Source organism: Centruroides sculpturatus, unplaced genomic scaffold (assembly GCF_000671375.1).
Source record: "Centruroides sculpturatus isolate CEXI.00-Female unplaced genomic scaffold, Cexi_2.0 scaffold503, whole genome shotgun sequence".
Taxonomy (NCBI): Eukaryota; Metazoa; Arthropoda; class Arachnida; order Scorpiones; family Buthidae; genus Centruroides; species Centruroides sculpturatus.
In genome coordinates, this window is record NW_019384729.1 from 327,417 (window position 1) to 353,414 (window position 25,998).

General features: G+C 26.0%; 1 protein-coding gene and 1 long non-coding RNA gene across 4 annotated transcripts in view; one reads left to right on the forward strand and one right to left on the reverse strand.

Annotated features, from left to right (window-relative positions):
- The window catches only part of LOC111628182 (dopamine receptor 1-like), a 46,515-nt gene extending 21,183 nt beyond the window's left edge, over positions 1-25,332 (reverse strand). Inside the window, exon 1 of one of the 3 annotated variants that reach the window (XM_023371924.1) lies at positions 25,095-25,332. The gene's annotated coding sequence lies outside the window, so the exon portion shown is untranslated. Of the gene's footprint in view, positions 1-16,510; positions 17,156-25,094 lie in introns of those variants that run through there. The other 2 variants (XM_023371926.1, XM_023371925.1) reach the window with 2 other exon arrangements.
- On the forward strand, positions 1,980-23,383 carry LOC111628184. Its single transcript, XR_002757131.1, has 4 exons — positions 1,980-2,334; positions 12,570-12,642; positions 20,405-20,664; positions 23,229-23,383. It is a non-coding gene; the product is annotated as an uncharacterized LOC111628184 (long non-coding RNA).
- Positions 25,333-25,998: the final 666 nt, after the last annotated feature.

The window sequence follows — 25,998 nt, forward strand, 5'->3', positions numbered from 1 at the left end:
TTATTTAACGGCCATAAAAATTATTTATATTAAGGATGTCTCCAAAGGTCAACGAAGTTTTCGCAGAAAAATAATATCAGAAATCGCGGCTTCGGTTTGATGCGCTGTTCCGCGTCGAAACCAAGCTTTAGCAACGGGCGTAGTCGAACGGTAACACTCGGTAAGCAATCCTACAATTTTTTGTTTATAACGTAGTTTATACGGATTATTTTCAAAAAAAAATATACGTATTTTGGAAATGTTGAGTCGAATTAGTCTAGAATCGATTAATTTTATGAAAGAAAACCTTTCAAACAGCCGTAGTCCGTAAACTATGATTTCTACAAAATTGATTCATAAAGAACGGAACGTATCTACCGTCTTATAGGGGGATCTACTGTAATCAACAGTGTTATAGGGGGATTGACTGACTGTACTCCATTCTTCTCTTTGGAAGAGAATGTATAGAAGTATGAAATTAAAATATGGAATGTAATATGGAAAAATAAGAAAAAAAAACATTTGCCAAAAAGTCAACTAACCAGATATATTAATACATTTTGAAACGGTACTGGTTTTAAACTAGTTTTTAACTACTCTTAAAAGATATCTAGGTTAACTGAGTTTTGAACCAATCTGTACAAAATATATCTGATGTCCAAATTCAAAAATATACATTGTTATTCTGGCATTCTGTTACATTCTCTAAATTCTTTTCCCACAAAAAAAAGAGGAGAATGTAAAGAATGTAAGAGAATGTGAGAGAAATATTTGATTTTTGACTTCAAGTATTTTTATTTTTAAATGAAAAACAAATTTAACTTTTTTAAAGAAATTTTATAAACTTCTTAACCATTCAGTTTATCTCTAAAAAGTGAAAATTGTCACAGAAAGTACTACAATCTTTCCAAACTGAAGTTTTTTTCGGTATCAAAATATGTTTTGAATTATATCTGAATGCATTTTGATAAAGAAATATGAAGCAATACGACTCTACTTAGATGCGATACTGTGTTATAAATCTATTACTATATTTCTTTCCGTATTGTTGAGTACGTTTATGATTCTTTATAAGAATCATGTTTAAGCTGATGAATTCTTCACCACCCGTCGCTCCATTGTGGGGACTTGGCCGAACTCATAATGGGCTTGATAAAAAGTCCTCGGGGCAGAAAGACAAAAAATCATAAATTGAATCAATTTTATTAAGATTACTTCTCGAATAAGATGTTTATTAATTAACTTATTTATTTTTGGCGAGTAAAACTAACTTTTTTGAATCTACATACTGTATATAAGCTACATATATAGGCCTACATTGAAGAACTTTTCATATATGAAATAGATAATAATTTTAAAATTATTTCTGAATTAAATATTGTTTATAGTCATGGTATTTCCATCTTTCTCAAGCAAATTACAGATTATTTTATATACAGTAAAACCTGTCAATTTGGACAACCCTATATCTTGAACAACTTAATGTAACACGACAAATCTCTATAATTTTACATATACATTATATAATATTCTGTATCTTGAACACTTCTGTACTTTGAATTAAGACATCTTTTTGTGACTTAAGTTGGATATTTTCAGAAATTTGTCTTTAATTTTTAACTGTTGAGTCATCCTACACAGGTGTCCTGCTTTAAGGTTTTATTAGTTAAGGAAATTTATGACAAACACCCTTTTTACGGCATTTTGGGAGATTTTCTATATTCCTGACTACCAATGGCATCAGGTATCCTTTCTTCCTGAAGACCAGGGCTGCCATTTTGGCTACTTCATTAATTAACCATTTTTGCACACAAAAATTATGCTGTCAATTGACTACAAATTTCACTAAGTAACTTTGGAGAAAAAATTGGTGGCCTTTGTTCGCCACTAGTTGGCATTTATTGGTGTGAGTCTGATCAATGTTTTAATGCATTTCTGAACTTACATCAGCCATTGAGTGTAATTGAATATAATTTTTAAAAATTTTTATGTTTCCTACGTACACTAACACAGCCTTTTTTTTTCTAGTCTATGGTGGGCTCAGCCAGGTTCACAATGGACGATCGTCCATTGTGAACCTGGATCTGATGTATGCAAGGACAGGGTCTGACATATCCAGAACGGACCACTCCCCAAAAACTTCTTGGGTTTGTCGACCTGTCTGGATTCGATTTCACATCGTCCAGAGTGGTTATTTGCCTTTGTCATCCGACCTTTATTTGACTATTGCCTTCCAATGGCTATGTGGATAACATCACTGAACACCAGACCAATGGGGTCATGGATTCGCTCCTCACTAGCAGGTTGACGAGTGGAATTTCCTGGGTTTTCTTCACATATCTAACATCTAAATAGGTACCAGTTTTCTATAATATCCTATGTGTTACATTGCCCACATTATTAGCCTAAATCAATCATTTAACTGTTAGTCCTACTCAAAATACAGTATGTATAATGATTTAAAAGAGCGTTAAAGCTAAGGCAAAATTAAGTGATTGTGCTATTAATAATGTTATTCACTCAACACATACACACATTTTGCTTTATACAACTTAGAATAGGTACACTATTCTTGCATTCTAGATTAATTTTCATACTTTCAGGACAGAGACTACTCACTCTATATCTTGGATACCTGTCTAAATTGGACACATTCTTATGGAACAAGGACGTCCAATGTAAAACGATTATACTGTATATAATATCACAATTATGATTTTTTAACTTATATCTTGTAAATTTTCTTATTTTTGTATATAAAAAAATAACCGAGTCTTCCCACTGAATATAAAAAAAAAACCAAAATAAAGAATTCGTACTGAGATATCATTTAAATATTACTTTCACTTCACATATAATCCCGAATATTCTTAAAACGTACATTTAATTTGTAACTAAATTTATTTATTTATCTTCCATTGCTATATAATTGTGATCCATGTCAAATATTCATATATTAAGATGTTTCTTTTTAAATTAGTTTAAGAGCAAAGGACAAGAGACTTTTGGTTTCTTAAGATGGAAGAAACGAAAGATTAAAAATAGGGGAAAAATACAGGAATAAATGATAAATTAATTAATGTACAAATTTATTAGGATATTAAATTTATTATAATTTGAAATTTCATTGAATAATTCATATTTGTAAGAGAATAACATGCAAACGATTGTAGATAATTAAGATGGTCCGCAATAAGAATTGCATGCTGAGAGTTAAACAAGTAGTCATTGATAATTCCACAGCTTGATTGTAATTAAATTGAATAATTTATCACAATTGAAACTTGAATATCATTTAAAATAGATTTTCTACACTTTTAAGTAAATTAAAAGTAACACTTATAAAATTGTAATTAATAATTAAATAAATCTTTTATTTAGCATGTAACACAAGAAAGTTTTAATTAAATATATCTATTTTTAAAATAGTTATATGCACTTACTTTACTTTCTTTATATGAAAATACAAAATATACATTAAGAAATAAGAAAATATACATGTTTACTAGTATATATATTTATAAATTCAATATTCTTTTTAATTTTGTAAATATAAATACAATTAAATCAAAAATAATTTTTGAGAATGATGTTTATAAACAGTTTATTACTTAAAAAAAAACAGCAACGTCTAAGTAACAAATGAATTTATATTCTGAATAACATGAAGTTATTTATATTGTTTAATTTATCAGTCTTTTACATGTTTGATGAATATTTCTAACACCATTTATGACAGATACAGCCTATGGTAGGAGGCCGGAGTTCCATTCGATCTAATAATAATAGCAATGAGTTTATTTTTTTTTTTTTAANGCGAGCAAATATAGGTCAGACGTTGCCTGACCACTTCCTGTCTTCAACTGTAGAAGAGGCAGATATTGAAAGATTTCAAATTTTTTTCTTTATTTTTTATAGAATATGGTGGCAGGATAATAATTTACTTTGCTCTTAAATTCTCGCGAGTATAGAGGGAAAAAAAATCGTGAAAATTAAATTACAACTCATCTGGATTGTTGTGATGGAATGATTAGAAACCATGTCAAAGCGCTAATTGTAAATACATGTACATTTAATAATTACTGTCATTATGCCTTTAAATGGATCTATTTTAGAGCACGTAATCACTCTTAATTTCAAATTAAATATTGTAGTTTTCATATTGCTACTTTCAAGTTTCTTTACTAACATCTTATACAGATAAATAGGGCCTCTTTTGTATAAGGCCTGGGAGTAGAGCTGGCCCCTTTGTTTGTTAGAGTTTACCTTTGTCTGTTTTTCGAATATTTCTTTATTGCTAAAAGGCAGTTTTAAATATTATAATTTATTGTTGGTAAAAATAGCATTTATTTATAGGAGTAAGAACCATTACGGACGTTTAAATTTTTCTCAATCTAAGGCAAAAAATCTCCTTCTCGACGGTCCTGTACATAAAACTATTTCTTGCATTTTATTCTTATGAATAAGTTTCAAAGAAATACAACGTATCTATAAAATAATCCATCAAAAAAAAATTTCTATTTTCATACGGTCGCAATAAAAAAAAAAAAAAAGAAAAGAAAAGAAAATTTATATTTATCAAAAACTTGATACTTCTAAATAAAACTTTTCGATAAGCTTTTTTAATATGTTACTTTTATATATATATAAATATATATCGAAATGTGTGCAAATTGAAATAAGAAAAATTTGCATTATTATCATATGTAAATCCTACTTTGGAAATCAATCTTGAGTATTAATGTTTGTTATTCGAGATCAAACATAATGCTTCCAATTTTCGATCGCATTCGCGGATCCGAAAATTCATCACACAAGTTAATTCATTGTTTCAGTTAGAAAAAGAAACTAAAATTTGGAAATTCGCCAGAAAATCATGCGTCAAAAATTTTTATTTTCCTTCCTTCCCATCTATAAACTTATATTATGCAAAAATGCATAATGAGAAGAATGTTGGGGGGGGGTGAATAACATACACTAATAAAGTTAAGCAAATTTTCCATTGAAAAAGGTATCTTGACCCAGCAAATTTCTATTTACATTTTTATAACCGGAAACGGATTTTTTTTTTNCTTTCTGGGAGGAATTCCTATGAGAAAATGGTTCTGTTTAAGTGTTTGTTGCCTGTTGAAGCCTCACCATTTTGTTGAGGCTTCAACAAAATGGTGAGGCTTCAACAGGCAACCAACTACCAGTGTTCAGCAGTATTATCTACTCGACCACTGATGTGTAACAATAGTTTAAACTGTAACAATACCATAGTGAGAAGATAAACAAATCATACATATTTAAATTTTTACATAAAATAATAGAAAAGATATAATAAAGAAAATAATATTTTAAAATAAATTATAAAATTTATTTGTATATTTCTAAAACATTAAAAATCTTTCTTTTATATTATAATTTTTTCGGGTTTATCAAATGTATTATCGATTCTTAATTTAAATGGACAGTAAACGAATAATAATAATAATTTTAGTACTTATTTTATCTTTATGAAAAAGAAATTTTAATTGAAAAATCGAATAACAAACTATAAATATGAAAATAACAAAAATAGAAATGAGATCTTTAAAAGGAGAAAGAAAACAAAATAAATAAAAACAAAACAATATTTTCTCTTCCTATCTTTCAAACGATAAACACGATGATCCTACCTCTTATTTATACTGTATTGTAATAGAAAATATTTACACTTAGAATTATTCAAGCGCATTCAGAGAGAAATAATGGGAATAAGCAACCTTGTGAGATTTTTCCATTGTTAAGACGATCTTCCATTAAAATTATATTATAAGTTTTCAATACATTTTTTTCTTGTAGAAGAAGCAAAATAATAAAAACGAATACTAAAACTTTAGATTAATTAAAGATTTAATAATATAAAATAAATTTATTATTTTATAAAATCGTTGATACTTTATTAATATATAATCAAAAGTTTTTAAAACTTGAAAAGTTTGGTGAAAATTGTTAGAAATAGAAATACTTTAATTAACTGCAAATGTTTAGCTTCATTGGCTTTAATCAAGTAATTAACTGATTTTGAACATATTTAAGTATTTCTGATTTAACAAGTTTTCAATTACATGCGTCACTCAACCATATTATTCGCTATTATTCTCTTTTATAATAAGATTATTAATTGATCTATTTATATTTGTTTTAAGATCTGACTCAATTTTCTTTTACTGTTTAATATTTATTATTGATCTTAATATATTACATAACGTTGATTACAGAAATTAGTTTTTCGAAACTTTATAAAAAAAATTAATTATTCGATTGAATTTTTCGTATCAAATATTAAATAAGTAACAATATAATAGGTAATTGAAAGTGTAAAAAGTATACAAGTCGATCTCCCTATAACATTGTTGATAATTCCGTTTTATATGAATTTCATGTTGTACGAGTCACTTAGATTTTACAAATACGTGAGCCGTTCACAGCCCGGCACACGTAGAGTGTTATAGGGGGGTCGACTGTATTTGTATTATATTGTAAACAAAAAAAATTTTTAAATAGAAAGTAAACCCAAGGAATAAATAATTTATAACAAATATTTTTGAGCCCCGTAAATATAATGAGGGACTGAATGCCAACTGTAGTAACACAATTATCAATAACTAGACTCTTTCAGAGCAATTTTCATGGAAAAAAGGTTCATTTTCTGTTTAAAAAATGTGTATTGAAGTTGGCACACGATAAAAAAAAGAATTGCAGCAAACAAAAGCTTATACACTTCAAAAAAAATAAGAACGATGTCAAACAAAAGCATTGCATGAAAATATCTCGTTAAAGATTTTCTTGCAGCATTTTTTAAAATGAACTTGCTATATTAAAAAATTTAACGCATTAAAGTGCTTGTAGAATTAATAATATGCGAATTAATAAATAATTTATCCCGTGTTACATTAAAAGTTGACAATATATTATTATTTACTATTATAAAAATTTTTTCTAAATGATATTCATCCCGAAGGAAAATATTTGTGGAAGAGTAAAATCTGTAAAACATAATGTTTGCAATCTACCAACATTACTTGCCAAGTACTTTTGACAATATAATGACAAACATATAAAATATAACCACAATACTTCTTTTAGGAGATAGTGATACTTTTTGAGGGATTTTTGCAACGTTACACAGTAAGGCAATTCCAATAACTTTTCTGAACTTCAATGACAGATACGAAGACAACCGAGTCCCATGCCAAACACGTCGTCTTCTATAATCTCTGGTGGGTTGACCGGAAGCCACCAGACTAGATTAGAAAGANGAAAAGTTTGGTGAAAATTGTTAGAAATAGAAATACTTTAATTAACTGCAAATGTTTAGCTTCATTGGCTTTAATCAAGTAATTAACTGATTTTGAACATATTTAAGTATTTCTGATTTAACAAGTTTTCAATTACATGCATCACTCAACCATATTATTCGCTATTATTCTCTTTTATAATAAGATTATTAATTGATCTATTTATATTTGTTTTAAGATCTGACTCAATTTTCTTTTACTGTTTAATATTTATTATTGATCTTAATATATTACATAACGTTGATTACAGAAATTAGTTTTTCGAAACTTTATAAAAAAAATTAATTATTCGATTGAATTTTTCGTATCAAATATTAAATAAGTAACAATATAATAGGTAATTGAAAGTGTAAAAAGTATACAAGTCGATCTCCCTATAACACTGTTGATAATTCCGTTTTATATGAATTCCATGTTGTACGAGTCACTTAGATTTTACAAATACGTGTGCCGGGTTGTGAACTGTCTCTTTATTTAAATCAAGTGATTAAAAACTTCAATTTCTCCCCAATTTTACACTCCATTCGTCCTACCCCAAAAAAATAAAATTGAATGATTTGGATGACTCAAATTTTACTTTTTTGGGGGTGTTTTTAATATATTATAGGCCTATATATTACNAGTAAACCCAAGGAATAAATAATTTATAACAAATATTTTTGAGCCCCGTAAATATAATGAGGGACTGAATGCCAACTGTAGTAACACAATTATCAATAACTAGACTCTTTCAGAGCAATTTTCATGGAAAAAAGGTTCATTTTCTGTTTAAAAAATGTGTATTGAAGTTGGCACACGATAAAAAAAAGAATTGCAGCAAACAAAAGCTTATACACTTAAAAAAAAATAAGAACGTGAGTTTCTTTTATATAAATAATTCCTTTTTTAAATATATTTTTCATTCTTTTATACTGTGCAAGAAAGATTTCTTATCTTCTATTTTTATATTAGAAAAAAAAAGAACTTGAATGGTAGGATCAAACAACAGTTATCCTTTTCTCAGAATAGTACCTCATTATATTGATACATACAGTAGATCATTTTAAATTCATGTTATCATTGATTAACAATGGTTTACAAGAGATTAAAAATGATTATAACGCAATCAAATAGTTATAAGCATTATAAAGTTAAACAATATTTTAGGTAAAGATATGTTTAAAATTGATCGAATCAGTATAAAAGCAATATAATCATTTTTCTCAAATATTTACTTACCTATCGTTTCTTATATCAAGTTTCAATTTCGTATATTATTTTTACTGTTGATATATAAACACTCAATATATTAAAGCTTATAATTATAAAAAGATTGTTTTAATTTTATAATTAAAATATATAATAATATAGAATGTTTAAAATCTTGTTAGTTTCAATACAAGTGATTCCACTTGTACCTTCCCTTCCTAATTTACTCAATTTAAAGTTGAGTGCAGTTAGAGAGGGTTATGGTTACTCTAAATCAGTAAAACCTCTGTAAATTGTACACAAGAATATAGACATATCCATTAATAGAGAGGAATAGATAAACTGTAATCAAAATACAAACCTCTAAAGTTAATTAAATTATCTACAGATATGTAATACTTTATTGTGGTTTATTTCAAATAAATATATACATTTTTATTAAATAAAATAATTTATAATACAAATTTAAACTATAATATCTCTTTTAGAAGTCGTTTATTTTCGATTATCAAGTAAATATTTTGATAAAACTCAAGTAAAAAAAAAAGAAAAAGTAGTATAAATTGTGTGAAAACCTTTCGAGTAAAATGTACTACAAGTAGATGTCCTTGTTACGAAATGAATTTAGTTTCCTTTTCTTTTCGTTTCTTGACAGTTTTCAAAATCCGCTTATGACGTCACCCGTTGTAACAAGTTTAATTGTCAAACTTGACAGGGTCACTGCGGCGAGGTTCTAAACTTGATAAAAGTATTCGGAGAACAGGGAAATACAAGTTAAAAAGAAAAAAAAACACTTTTTTATAGTGGTTTATTGTTCCTTGTAAATAATTTGCATCTCAAAATCTACATCCGGTATACTAAAGAACCTTCCCCCCTCTCCCTGATTTTTTTTTCATTCAATGAAATTTGTTTTACAATAAAAATTTAAAATAGATTGGGATTTTCTTGAATAAATTAAAATGTTTTTAATTTTTTTTTCTTATTTTAAAATTCTGTTAGAATTATCCTGTCTTTGTGTTTAGTTAAAAGGATTATCTCTTTCTTATTTGTTATGTATTCATTTTCTTTATTTAAATTAAATTCTTGTTAATTGATTATACGTATAACTCTAACGTACTGTTCTTTGCATAAAATTTATTGATTATTTAATTAATGATGTTGAAACTGAAGTTATTTTAAAGTAAATTATAATTACATTACTATTTTCTTTTTTTTTTTTTTAAGAATTTGATGAATATCCTTTAAAACAAATTGGAAAAATTGTTCATACAGTATTAAAAAAATTTATTTTTTTTCAATAAAATCTAATTTATTTATTTTGTAATTTTATAATTTATTTTTATTATCATTATTGTTTTAAAAATAAATCGATAAACGTAAAAAAATGTAATAATACGCTCGAATGATTACAATACAAAAATTTTTCAAATTTTTTTTCTTCCTCCTTCCTGCTACACGATTTTCTTCTGCTAATATATTATTAACTGCATACTTGAAATGCCACCCAGTCAAATGCAGTACTGATTTATCCACAAAATTACACTCGACGTTACAATTTCCTTTCCTTTCATTTATCAAAATCAATATAAAATTTTTGTAACTTTTTCTTTATTGCTACTTATGAACAGTTACATACAAAAATCCTTATTTTCATTCGAAATTTTTTAATATAAATATATCAGAATTTTCAATAATGAAAATCGATTGGAAAGTTCGGATCTAAGTTAAATTTATGCCCCTGTATATCATATTTTTCCTGTTAACAACGGAGTCATGCAAGTCATTTATGTAACTCTATTCGGGGGGGGGATTTTTGAATTGAAATAATTAATAAAAATAAAAATAATTGTATATAATTAATCGGGACCTCCTGCTCTTAATTTTCCATATATGCTCTTGAATTTCATTTGTCTAACACCATCCTCAAGAGTAAGGAAAGACAGACGGACGACGGACGGTCTATAATTTATTCAAATTGCAGCCAAATAAAGCTAACATATTACAGAGTCTTATAGTGTTTAGGGTAATTTTAATCTTTATAAATAATTACCCTAACTTTATAATTTAAAATCGTCATTATCTATAATATATTTTGTCTGTATAAAATCATTATATTAAAAAAAAAAAAACTATATACAAATTCTCCAAAATTTAATACCAAGTAAAAATCTATTATTTGGGGTTGGAAATCTTTTGCCCAATGGCATTTCCATGTACGTGTAAAAGAAATAAATACAATATACACGATAAAATAAGCAGAAAAAATGAATAAAAGTAATTAATAATTTTTATATAACCTTTCCATACTTTTAAGAAATAAATGTTATAAAATTCAATTCTTTATTAACTAGGTTAACCGGTTCGGATAGCATTATTTTGACTACAAGAATATATTTTTTTTTTTTTAAATAATAAATTTTTGATGAAACACTGCACGAAAATTAGTCATTCTTGTGTCATTCCTTCTGATGGGGTCAGCTGATGAGGTTTGTACTTCCATTAACCCTAGTGAATTCACTAATTACTTTATTATTTAATTAGTTTTATATCAAATCTATTCTCTTCAGAAATATTACCTAATTGTGAAGACAACAGATTTGATATAAACTTAATAAATTCAATTTAATAATAATAATAATAGATTTAAGAATAAATTATTCAATAAATCATAAATAAAACTTCTTCTGTAATATCTGCCAAAACAATATAAAAATAGTATACGACAGAATTCATGAAATTTTAACTTGTAGACTACACACTGCTTATCTCATGTCAAAAAGTACTAATTTCTGAATTCTGCTTCAAGAATTATAATGTAAACAGATTGTTTAAACATTAATTCATCTTTTCTGATATTTTAATTTCCCTAGAGATTGATGAATTCTTAAAACTCTCAAATTTACTAACCTATATTTGAATTATAATGTATAACTGTCAGATATAATATAATAGTTGTGTTATAATTTACATTTACGACTTTCTAAAATCTTAAATTAAATTAATAAGAATTAAACTATACAATAAGTAAGCTTAATACTTATTAATTCAATTGAAATTTCATCAAATCATATATTGTTGAATCCTTTAAACTCATATCAACTTTAGTTTAAAATGTTTTGATTATCAAATATATTCTAAATATGATCAGAGACTAAAAGGATTATTATTTACAATAATAAATATATTCAAGTTATTTGCCTATGTCATATTTGTTCTAAGAAATTATTTTATTTAAAAAATGAAATTTAGCTTACTGACTCCTATTATAACATATTAATTCATAAAAAATATAAATGTATCTTTTATTTATTATAATAATATTAATATTTTAAGCGGAGAACATAGCAAATGATAGTCTATTCGACGTGTAGAAGCCAATACTTAGTGTACAGTACTTATCTACAGTGAAAAAAGTGTTGACATTAGTTTTAGAAATTACTTGCCTGCTTGAAACTAAACACTACAGTCAAGCAAGTTTTCATACATAATCTTGTAAACATTCATATTTTTATTTAAGATATTCGATTGTTTTTATTAAAAGTAGTAATTTAGTGTATATCCCACACACTACATAACAATCAGTAAATTTATAAAAAAATATTACATATGTATAAGCAGTATCTACCGTTACGCCAGTGTATTTATATCACTGGCATAAGATGTAAAATTTGTTTTCTTTAATTAAAGAAAATGAAGTTAATTTTTATACCTTTTATACAGTTTTTAAAAATTTATTTACTATCATACTCACATTTTTCTTCAATGAGGAATCTTTAAATATAGTTTGTAGAAAAATATATTAATACTATATATTAATACATAAAGAAATAGCATAAACCAATAAACTTATTCACTATATGTATATCAAAAATTTACTGTATTTAAACAATATTTGAATTTTGACGAGTTATTAAAACAAATTACACATTTACATAAGCATTCACCTTACGAAAACAAGCATTAAATCTGACAATTATTTGACGCTTTATAATGTAAAAATGTTCATTTTATATCATTTTTTCTTATAATAATCTCTTTTAAGTATAAATTTATCAAATTTTCTTGTATTTGTGATAGTGACAACAAATATTTTTCTCGAATTTCTGTCAATAGAAAAATACAAGTGCATCGAACCAGTTAAAAGTTTCCGGTAAGTTGATATTACAGAAGCAAAACTTGTGATAGAACTTAAAAGATAATCAATATAATTTTATTCTTGCATGTTTTACAAATTTATTCAATTTTCTTTAATAATTATTAAAGAATACGTTTAATTAAAATATAATAGTTTACATAACGATCTCGTTCAAATAATTGTAAAATAATAATCTCTCGTAATAATTTATTATACTTATAATAAACAATGTTTGTCTTTAGATAATAATAACAATATTGAATGTTAGAACACGATTTGAACCGATAATAATCGTCAGCACTAAAAGATAGCGAGTTTAACCTTGAAGCTAATGTGTTAAGTTAATGACACTGCATTTATATTGAATTTAGTTACGATCAGATACATTAATATAATATCTGTCACATAGTTAAAAAAAAAAAAGAATATAAGCACGCTGAGTAATCATTTTAAATCTAAAATAATCTTTGTCACTTTCTATTTTTTACACGATTTAACATTTCTTTTTGTACGTCAATTAAAAGCAATATTAAAAAAAAAATTTAAGGCTCTTATCTTTAATTATTTTATACATATTTTATATTGATTAATAGTGAAGTGATTTGTAAAAATATGCGGCTTTAATCTTATGATTGAAACCTAATGGTCTATATAAAAATTATTAAAAATTCGCATAAATTATTCCAGAAATTCATGTTCTATTCTGGAGAAAATAAATAATATGTTAGAATGTTTCAAAATACATTACTTACAATAATTATAGTGTATATTGCTGTATCAAATTCACACTAAGCAAAATTAATATTGTAAATGTGATTTAATATTAAGGAATTAGATGCAATGTTATTCACTAAACATTCCTGGATAATCATATCAGAAGGGTTCCTGCTTTAACACTTGCGAGATATCGCATATTCTACTAGAAATAAAATACTTTGTCATGAGATTATTTACAACAACTTTATTAAAGTTATTGTAAATAGTTTATCAAAGTGTATTATTTATTTAAACGTTAGTTTTACATAAAACAAAACCATCAATTCCTATGACAGCCTGAACCTTTATTATTGTTAACTCCTAGTTGTTTTGAACAGTGTAATTTAAGATGTAAAATATTATATTTTAAGGTATCATATTTTAAAATTATTATAAGGATATAAAACTATTGATAAATAATAATTGTAAGTTTTTAAATAAATCGATATTTTTGTATTTTTCAATATGTGTTAGAAAACTCAAAGCGAATCATATTAAATTTCACGTCGTCAACTCTTATATATTTCAAAGTTTCGCATTTCTAATAATCGCATTGGATTTTCTTAGACCGAAGCATTATCAAAATTATATGGAAACAATTATTAAAATTAATTTCTTATCATTTTTATTTTCGATTGTTGTCACTTGCTATACAGTCGACCCCCCCTATAACACTGTTGATAATTCCGTTTTATATGAATTCCATGTTGTAAGAGTCACTTAGATTTTACAAATACGTATGCCGGGCTGTGAACGGTTCACGTATTTGTAAAATCTAAGTGACTCGTACAACATGGAATTCATATAAAACGGAATTATCAACAGTGTTATATAGGGGTCGACTGTATCTACCTTCGATAGAAGATATATTAACGTACACAATTCTCTTATAGTTTCAGTTTTATAAGTTATTTAAATTGCTTTTCAATATTTTAAACTTTGTATAATCTTTCAATTAATTTTTTTTTAAAATAGAATTTAAAATTGTCTATACTATAGAATATTTAGCAGGTTTTCTCTATTTGACTCATCAATTTTCTCATTTCTTTCTAAGTTTTTAAATGTTATTCTTTCAAATTACTTTTCGATTATTTTGTGCTTCTGTATTCCTTTTTTAAAATCCTTTTTGTATTACTGAAAATTTCCAATCTCTTTCCTCTTTTTTTTCTCTATTTTAAGAATCAAAATTACTCTTAAAGTTTTCTTAATTAAGTTACACTTTCAGTTCTCTTGTTTTACTCTACGAGATAAAGAAAGAAAGTTTATAAGAAACATTTAAATTTGTATATTATTAATTAAAATTTATTATCGAGAATATTCCTTATGCATATGCACGCAACACACGTACATATATAGCTATATATACAGTCAAACTTCGTTTTAATACCACCATTTGTTTCTCTATGAAATTGGCACTAAACCGAGTATGGAGCTTAACTGAAATACGTTAAACAATAAGCATTATATTTAGTAATGAATTATCATCAGAAGTTGGAGTTTGGAAGTTTGATAGCTAAGCAATTTGGTAACAACAATGTCGTTTTCCATGCGAAATCGTAAATTTAGCAATTTACATTTAATATTTATGGGGAATATTCTTCTATAAGTATGTATTGTTTTTACGAGGTTATTTAGGAGGACACTGTAAAGAGATCGTGAATTGCTCTGATTTAAAACTATTAATTTTTGATTCAACTCGATGATGTTGCTATATATCTATAATATAATCTGATTTATTTGGGTAATAATAAACTATTTTGATTTCAACTCCTCTACAATTTTGCCAATTTTTATTTTTATTCTTAAGCATGGACATTTTTCTCTTCTATCAATTCTTTTAATTCATTTAAGTGACTTTCTAGTTTCAAATGGAATTCCTTATTCTTTCTGTAAATCTACAAACAGCGTATGTTCTTTTATGCTTCTAGCCTCCATTACTTATAAGTGACTTGCTAGCAGTACAACAAATTTATCTTACGTTTCTCTTCGATTCGATCGATTTTCCACGGCTTCTTTTCCCTGTTATATTTTTCACTTTCTTCACAGTGACATAATTCAAAATTATATCAAATTAATTAATTATGATCCTGATACATTTCCATAACCTCTGCATCTTCTTACAACTCTTCTTGCTAAAGCCAATTTAAAAATCAATCCACAGAAAACTATCATCATGAACTACTCTTTATTGTGCAATATTCCTCAACCTACACTCACTATTAACACATGCAATATTAAATACATTTCTTTGGTTAATGACCTTGGCATAATTTGGGATAACAGGCTCACATTTAAAAGCCACATAGACAAAATAATAAAATCTCTCACCATATGTCAGGATATCTTTTGGTGTTTCTGTAAACTCATTTCCTTGAAAAACGGGTTTACAGAAACACCATTTTCATTGAAAACTTTAACTCTATNTATACGATATTAGTTATAAACCATATTTAACAAAATATGAAAAAGTAATTCCAATATTCTACAATTAGATTAAAGTAATTTAATGAAGGAGAATGAAGAAAAGATTGAGAAAATGTTAGATAATGATGAAAGAGATTCAATGGAAAAGAAATATTTACAGATAATGATTGAAATAGAATATATGTGATAATAGAACCCATGTATTTAGGTACAATAAACTCAATAATAAAAGGAAAAAAAAATTAAAGAAAAGCCAGATTATTCTGAATTGGATATAAATGTAAAGGAAGGAGAGTTGCTATAAATATTATCAATGAAAAATACATAAGAATTAGGAATAATTTTTGAAATATTGCTATGAAACGTACTGTACAGTATGTACAGTACGTTCGAATTTCGATCATGAGAGAAGAAACTAAAGATTTAGTAATTAATGGTTTAAGGCAGCGCAACACACGTGTCTCTGAGAGGAGTTTTTTATGGGAAACTGGCCCCATTTAGGTGTTAGACACGTGAAGAAAACCCGAAAAATTCCACGCGGCTAGCTCTTTAGTGAGGTTCGAACTCACGACCAACTACCAGTATTCAATAGTGTTATCCACTCCTCCACTAGTCGGTGGAAAACCAAAGAAGATATTTATTCAGGATAATTAAATATAAGATATAAATGTAAGAGAATGAAAGAAAAAAAGAATTTGTTCACCTGTGAAATTGGAACTGAATCGAGTGTGGTACCAGGGCTTAGGAAGGGAAACCAGATCTATAACCCCGAGACTTCGGTCTGTATAAAAATACGAATTGGAAATCTGTATAATAAGATTTTAATTACAGAAAGTCTAGGAAATTAGTTTATTTAATTCCAAGCGCATAAAGAGAGGTAAAAGAAATATGATAAACTGTGAGCGTCGTGTCAGAAGAAAACATAAAGAGACTAGGAATGCAATAGCATCAAGGATCCCTTCTACAATATTTCAAACATTAAAAGTTGTATATACTAATGAGATTTATACACAAACTTGAATTTGGTTCTTAAAAGTTACGTATTTTGCTAAACAATGTCGTTTGCAATGCAAAATCGTACGTTTAATATTCACAAACACTGAAGATTTTCTAATATTCATGGAAAAAATGAATTCTTATGAACGGATATTCTCCATAAATATTAATTGGCGCTACCAAAGTTGATTGTGTAAAGAATATATCAGCTATTTCTGACTGACTTGTGAGTAACTTCGCTATTTTAAGCCAAACCTTAATAACAGAACATCATTTATAACTAAATGAACGTAATTTGAATCCAAACTAACAACTGTTAAAGTTAAAAAGTTTTATAATTAAAATAAAAGGGTCATTTTCGTGACCTATAAATCAGCAATGTTATTTATTTTTGGTTCGTGCATAAAGAANTACAAAATGCAAATACAAAAATAAACTGAAGACGAGGAATTATTTATTGTACATTGTCACAATGCCAAGTTGCAATTTTTAATTTACAGTAGAGCATTGATTATCCTAATACCGATCAACCAAACCATCGGTTAACTGAAAGTGTTCCAGTCGGTAAATTTAAATTTCTGGCTAAAGCTGTGGCGTTGCAGCACTCGTCCCCTTCCTGCCAAACTGAACTACAGTCAACCCCCCTATAACACTGTTGATAATTCCATTTTATAAGAATTCCATGTTGTACGAGTCACTTAAATTTTACAAATACGTGTGCCGGGCTGTGAACGGCTCACGTATTTGTAAAATCTAAGTGACTCGTACAACATGGAATTCATATAAAACGGAATTATCAACAGTGTTATAGGGGGGTCGACTGTATTTTTATTATAAGAATTAGGGGCGATATTTAAAAAAAAATTAACGTTACTTATAAAAAAATTTATTTTTCTCGTATAATAAAATAAAATAAAATTCTTAAATTAATATTAAAGCAAAGTTCTTAACAGTTTATTAAATATTTATTTTTTGTTAAAATTTATTTTCGAAAATTTACTTGACAGCAAATTTCTTTTTAAATATATTTTTGTTTCTAAATGTAAACGGAATTAAAAAATATAATTATAAATAAAAAATAAAATCTAAATTTTTGTTAAAGTATATTTTGAAACTGTGGATAATGTATGAATATTGAATTTTAAAATTGATTTTATTTTATTATTTTTTTTTAAAAAAAAGGAAAGAAAATACTTTAGAGCATAGTTTTAATGTACACTCAACTTTTCTGATAACAAAATATTGAATTATATTTTTATCAAATTAATCAATTTATGAACAATTGTTCAAAACTGCAACAAAACTTTTATTTATCTTATCTTAAGAGAATTGTTGGAAAGAATTCTTTTAAGAAATATTTTGCTGCTGCAGCAACCAATGGAACTAAATGAAAAAATAAAAAAATAAAAACTATTTGCACAATAAAGAAAAGGACTGATTAGGAATATGTCTATGATTTATTTACTTATATTTTTTTCTAATACATATAAATATATTGTAATATAAAATGTACTGTACTATGTAAATATATGAATATATATATATATATATCTCGAAAAGATAAATTACCTGATTTTGATCATTAAAAAATGATACACTTCGAACTTCGATATAGCGGTATTCTAAGTAGTTTTAAACAAAACTTTATTTAAGAAACAATTAAAACATACATATGATACATTTCTAGCATTAGAATGAATTCAAACCTCGATATAGTATCCTAAATATCGTCATCCTTCTCATAAAACGCCGATGAATTGATACTTGTAAACGAATCTTCCGTATAAATAATAAAAAGAAAACTTTCAGGGCCGTTTAGAGTTATCATGGAGCCTGGTGGATAGGATCCTTTGTCACCAGTGGCCGAGTGGATGAAACCACTGAACACTGATCGCGGGTTTGCGCCTGACAACTTGGAGTTATCCGTGTTTTCTTCGCGTATCTAACACCTAAATAGGGCGAGATTCCCGTGAAAAATTCTCCCGGGAAGCATTCACCTTCGCAGATAGCCCATGTATTGAGCTGCCTTATTCCATTAATCCAATCCAATTCCTCTATCCTTTCTTCAGACGTGACGTTCTCGGTTTATTACATTCCTTTCCCCCCTTTCTTTATTCGTTTAAAATTATATAAAGTGATTTTTCTAGACTGTAATTATATGAATTCTCTCCCGCGCTCCTATACTGCTCTGGGTCATTTATTTTAGAACCTTTCAATATTTGTAAATTATCAAATAATATTATTATTATCAAATAAAGTCACTGAACACACAAGTAAAGATACTTCACTTAATTTAGTGCCATTTTAAGAAGCGCTAAATCGAAGTTTCACCATAAATTATGAAATCTCGCGGCATTTTTAATTTAAAAAAAAAAGTATATTTAATTAACTTTAAAAATAAGAAATTTTAATTCAATTAATTAGTGATTTTATTTTTATTTCTTTAAATTATAATTAAGAAAATAAAATTAACTATTCTTTTTGATATATTAATTCACGTTTAATGAGATGAAATAAATGTTTATTTATTTAACAGATAAAATCTATTCGAAACACATGAAATTTCTGGTTATATATAAATTCTTTTTAAACTTTTATCATTAGGAACACTTTATGATGAGGAACAAATTCGAAGATTCCTAAAAAGTTCATTGATTTTTCCAAGATTCCTATCTGCTAAGTTGTGAGGCTGCTCTACTCGATACTAATAAAATTCAGTTAAGCAAGTAAATACGCTAAAGGCTATGATTCTAACGAAAGAATTTTTATTTTTCGATTATTTTTTTTTATGTTTTATATAATACAAGAAGTAGACAGAGTAGAAGAAGAAACATCAAGATATGTTTCATAGCTCAATAGAACCAAATATGTTTCAGTAACTAATCTTTTTCGATTTAAACTTATTTTCCGGTATTGCTAAGATGCTGAAGCTGTATAAAGGATACATTATAATTAAGGTGACTGATAAAACTTTATTTCTACAGCAAATTACACGAACGATTACATTTATCGTTCGAAACATTGAGAAATAGCTTGAATTTTATCTACAAGAACACTTTTAATGGTAAAATTGTTTTGTCTTTTGGGATATGAAAAAAATCCCAATACCAATATCCAACATAAAATCATTTTAAGATATAATGTCTCCTTATTCCTTTCAATAAACGTTTTACTTTTAAATTGTTTATCTTGAAAGACAGAATGATTTTTAAAAATAGATAGAGATTTGTAAAAAGAAAAACTAATAATAGAAATATTTATTCTGAAAGTTTTTATTTTTTTTTTTTCTTTTTCTTTTTACTTTTATTTTATTTTATTCTATATATATATGTACAGTACATATAAACTGATATATATTTATGAGTTTATACGTGTTTGTGTTATCTGTGATAGCTTATAAATTATTATGTACAATATTCGGCTTTATTTTACGCAATCCTTGCTATCAACACTTGTCGCATAAAATGTGTTTTAAACGTTTTGTACTATAAATACTGAACGTCATAATAAAAATAGCCATCATGTTCATTAATAATTAAAAATCTTCGTTTTCACCCAAGAGTTTTTCTCACTTATAGATATTAAGAGGGTTTTTTTTCAGGTCTATTGTGAGTTCGACCAGACCTATAAAGAAGAAGCCGAGTGGGACGGGGCTCAACATATCTGAGACACATCCTCGAAAAATTCCTGAAGGTTTTACTGCGTTGATTCTGTCCGGGTCCCTCAGAGCGATAGACTGACGAAGTAACCACATCGGCCATCCGGCTGGCATACCCACCAAGTATTATCTACGCTTGTGTTATAGTATGTGTTGGTTAGCCTGTGCGGATTGGTATGCAGGTTAGTCTAGTGGATTCTCAGGTTAGTATAACCTGCCCTCTATATCTATTCCAAATAAAACAATATCTTTTAAGGTATATAAAATCTAGTAAAGATATATATAATGAGTTACAAGGACCTAAAATGAAGAAACAGACCGGAAAACCTAGAGGAGATAATTTGCTGGCAACACTAGAACTGAATATATATATTATACTTTTAAATAAAAATATGTAAATATTTTATAATGTACAATTTATTGAAGATATAAGTATACCTCTGATAACTTTTTTAATTTAATACATATTACGTAATGATTTCTACAAAGGTCAAAGTCTTTTAACAATGTTACTTGACTCTCATATATGTTCACATACTTTTGTAAGGATTATTAAATAATATAGATAGATGTTTATCTAATATTTTATTAATATTATAGCAATTTAGAAAACAATTTTGATGATATGTAACTTTGGATTATACAATATATAGCCTATACAGTATATCGAAATCTCCTTACATAAATGATGATATAATAATTCTTTCTATAATCGAAGTCGTTTATTTCATTTTTTCCTTTAGAAACCAATAGATAAATCATTTGTTTTATTTATTAAATTGGATTATTTTGATGTTGCATTAACACAATGGACAGTGAGCTATTGATGGTCTTAATTTTGCCCATTTCGGGCGGGTTTTGGTTCGTAATAGAAACGATTTGGGTTATAAATTACTGATAAACAACATATTATAACGCAAGCCTAGATATACAATAGGATCTTTATATTTTATATACATATACACACAAAACATAAAAGAATCTCGTAATACAATAAATACATGTAGAACTATAAAGAATTGTGTTATACAGTGACTCTATTTTATTTTATTAATGTATTGGAAGTTTCTCTCGAACACCATGAGAGTTTTAAATAGAGTTTCTTCACGATCAACGTACGATTCTTAAACATATATTTATTGGCAATTAAAAAGACTAGGTATTAAATCAATAAACAATTTTATTGCAGCTTTCATAATTCTTTTATTTATTTGCTTCTTTAATTCGGTGATACTTTTGTAATAATGAATAATCAAAATTTTAAACAAGATGATTATGTAGTTCATGCCAAATTTACAACTTTCTCTTTTAATATGGAATTGATATAGAATTAATTGACGTAGGGTCAGAGATACTAAGGCAAGGCAAGATGAGAATACTTCCCAGGTAAATTTTCTATGAGAAATTGGCTCTGTGTAGATATTAGCCATGTGAATAAAACCCAAAAAACTCCATGCGGCCAGATCGTTGAGACACGAACCCGCAAGTTTTCATTAGTTTTATCCACTCGGTCTTTTGTTGGCACAGTTAAAATAAGAAAATTTCTGATGTGAACATTTACTGCATATAGTATTCATTTTTCTTGCTATAAAACATAAATAAATAAGTTACTATACTTTAAAAAGATGTCGAAATTCAGCTTTTCTGGGGTACCAGGACCCTAAGGCTCTGCTTAAAACATATGGAATAAAGTTCCAATTGACAAAATTGATAAATAATTTCGATAATCTGAAGAGGAATGTAGTAAGCACTATATTTGTAAGCATAAAAACAAAATAATAATAATGAATGAGTAATAAAGTTTAAAAATAATTGAATTAATAATTCAAATAGAGCATCATAAAACTGACATAGAATGACTTAAACGTCGCCATCTTATTGAAAAATTATGGATAAAAAAACTCTATCTTTCTAAGATCATTTGAAGAATTGTTACTAAGTAATGAAAGAGAAAAAGTAAATAATAGAATTATGAAAGCAATAATAAAAGTATCTATTGATGTCAAATTGTAATTGCTTTAAAAAAAAAATGTAAGTAATTAATTGTGATAAAGTTTATTTTATAATTTATTTGCTAATATAAAACACAACATGATTCCAATTAACAAAAAATAAATAAAATAGCATTAAAAATTGTATTACTTGTATTAAAAAATATGACAAAAATAATATTTTTTTATTATTGTTTTTAATACAGAAGTATTACGTGAACTAAGTAACTTGTTACAAATGTTCTTCAGGGTCTCTTCTGATTAGCCGTAATTGGTATTTAGTAGTATTCATATAGGTATGCCAATTAAATTGGCCCTAAGCAAAACTTGCGATCCGAATACTCAAAAAAGAATCAATAAATTCACTTGTTAAACTTATCGTTGGACCCTCGTAATGTTAGTATAATCATGCGACATATTATACACTTTAAATTTTATTTATTTAATTTACAAATTTTTTACGGGTTCCTGTCATATTAGGGCTCTACACAATTAGCTAATTTCAGATTGTATTTAAGGTTTGTGTTATAAATAATCTATGGCTATATTTAAAAATAAAATACTTACATTGTTTAAACACAAAAACAAACTTTTTCGTTCATTTTTATGATTTAAAGGTCGACAACTAGGCGAATTTTTAAAAGAACATATATGGAAATAGAAATTGTATTTTATGTAAGTGTGGCCAGCTTTGTTTCAATTACAGAAGTGACCAAAAAAAGGTTACATTGTCTTATCTAAACAAGAAATTTTCTGCTACAACTATTCTCCTTCAGTTGCAGATATCATAGAATACCATTTGGTGTTGTTATTGATCCTAAAAAGAAAGAACCGAAGGATTTAACCAACTGAAAGAACTGTCTTGTCATTGGAAAAAAGTTAAGTTTATTTTATTACTCTTATATAATATTATCCCAATTAAACTATATTATCGAAACTTTATATTTTTATATATTATATTTCTTCTATTTAAGGTTCCATTTTTCTGTTTACTTCAAGCACAATTTAAAGTAAACGAAAAATGTTTTAAATGCTTAAAATTTTATATATAAATAATTTAAAAATTTACGTTTTCTTTGTGGAAATATTTACAATAAATACATACTTATTCTTCAATTTAATTAATAAATTTGAATATTTCTACTTTAATTTGAAATATATAATTATATAAATAAATATAAATTTTATACTTATATCAGATAATAAATTATAAGTTTTCATCATAAAATAACATAATTAAAATATTAAGCAGATTTTTCGTTAGCTGAATCAACATAAAAATATTGATTCAGCTGAGAAAAAAAATTCTGTGAAATTTGTATTAAATTTATACGTAAAAATTTCTCTGAAATTTGTATTATGTAATATTAAAATATTATAAAAAGATAGGCAGATTTCTTGATATTTTCTTTTATAACAATTGAAATGTTTACTTTTTATTATTAAATATTTATTATTCCCTTAATAAATCGCTGTTATATAGAGATTAATGTAATAAGAATGGCTTTAAATATATATATATATNTAAATTTTACATAATTTTTAAACATTATAAACTATACATGCGAAGCTTTATTATTTGATAAGGGGTAATTGTCTCATATATTGTAACTTAAGCTCTAAAATGAATGTAAATTACGTTCTATACACACATAAATGTAAAGGTGTATATACGATTTTATTTTTAGTTTTTAAGAAAGAAACGAGAGATTTATATAATAAACAAGAAATTTTCGCTGAATATTAAACGGCGTAAAAATTAAATTAAAAAAAAAATTATTATGGGAGCTTATCGATTTATTAATGGATAATTTTTAATCTTTAAAAAAAATATAACACACGTTTATTTAAATATTAAACAAATCTATATAGTCATTTTATGACTTTTAATGCTAAGATCTTGCAACGATCAATAAATTCAACAAGTCGCTCGATGCTTATTTCTTTAGCTTTTTAGAGACTTTCTGGAAGTAAAAAAAAAAAAAGATTTTCTAATGGGTTACCCTCTTAAAATTTAGTTACAACAGCTAATAAATAGTATTAATTTATTTAAGAAAACAAAACATCTTTTCATGCTCCTACAAGATACATTTAATTCGTTACAGAAGAACATAAAGTAAAGTACACTTTTTGACGATAACATTTATTAATTTTTCTACTAAAAAGTTAGAAAAAAATTTTTTTAATAAATTTAAAGAAAATCTAAATTAAAATTTAAAAATTTCATTACATGTTTTCGTACTGTAGACGAAAAAAAAAATAAATAAATAAAATTCTTCCAAACATAAATCGTATCCTCCGGATAGAACTGTATTTATTGACATATCACATAAAAGAGACAGTTAAAGGAAAAAGGAAAGGGGGAAATAAAAAAAAAACCTTCTACAAGATATTTATTATTTAATATTTAAAAAAATATATATATCTAAAGATTAATTTAATGTCCAAAAGGAACGTAAAAATTGTAACGTCCTTATATATTATAGCGATAAAAAAAAATTGCACGAAATATTTTAAAAGATGGGGAGGGGAGGGTTTAAAATAGTGTAGAATTTTTATTTGATTATAATAGCTAATAATACATGTACATGAATTTTTTATTTTATTTAAAACAGAAGAGTTTATATTTTTTATAAACTTACCTGATAATTGTAGATGTTAACTTGACTGGCAGCTTTGCTTTACTTTATCTAAGCTGGCTGCACTTGGAAATGTTGCGATGTTTCCTCTATGTGACGTCACTTCATATAGAGGGAGCTCGTGCTTTATATGCTTTGTATATTAACTAGCTTTTATCTTATTATTAATTCAATATTTATAGCTTATACATATATATATGTGTGTGTGTAATTAATAATACATTAACTATTATGGGAATTCACCTGGAAAAAATGGTGTTTTTCTATTTTTTTTTATCTCATTCATTACTGTTGATATATAAAAATATTTTATTCAATGACTACTTTGATTCGAAGAATATTTTACCAATAATAAAAAAAAATAATAAATTTAACAATTTTATAATTTAATTTATATGATTTTATTAATTTTTATTGTCTTTTATAAGCGCGTATTTTACTTAAAATTTAATTTAAAAAAGTAACAAAAATTTACATTTAATTTTATCATTTATTTATTTATTTATTTATTCTAATTTTTATTATTGATGGTTTAAATTCTATTAAGAATTTTATTATTTGCTTATTTTATTTTCTTGTTTAACATAAGTAAATTTACGAGAAATGTTTATATACTTTAATCTTCTATTGTTAATTTTTTGTTTATTTATTTTAATTTTTTGGGGGGGACATAATGTAGAGGGAAGGTAATTCTATAGTATAAAAGAATTACCAAAAAATTTTAGTAATAAATAAATAAATGAATAATTTATTCATTAATTTTATGAATTTTTATTGAAAAAGGACTATTTTAATAAATTATACGTTATAAAAGGCAGTTTGTTTTATAATAGACTTTATTGTCTGCTATAAAGTAAATTATTTTATTGCCTTATTATTAAATAAAGTTTATAAAATTAAAAAAAAA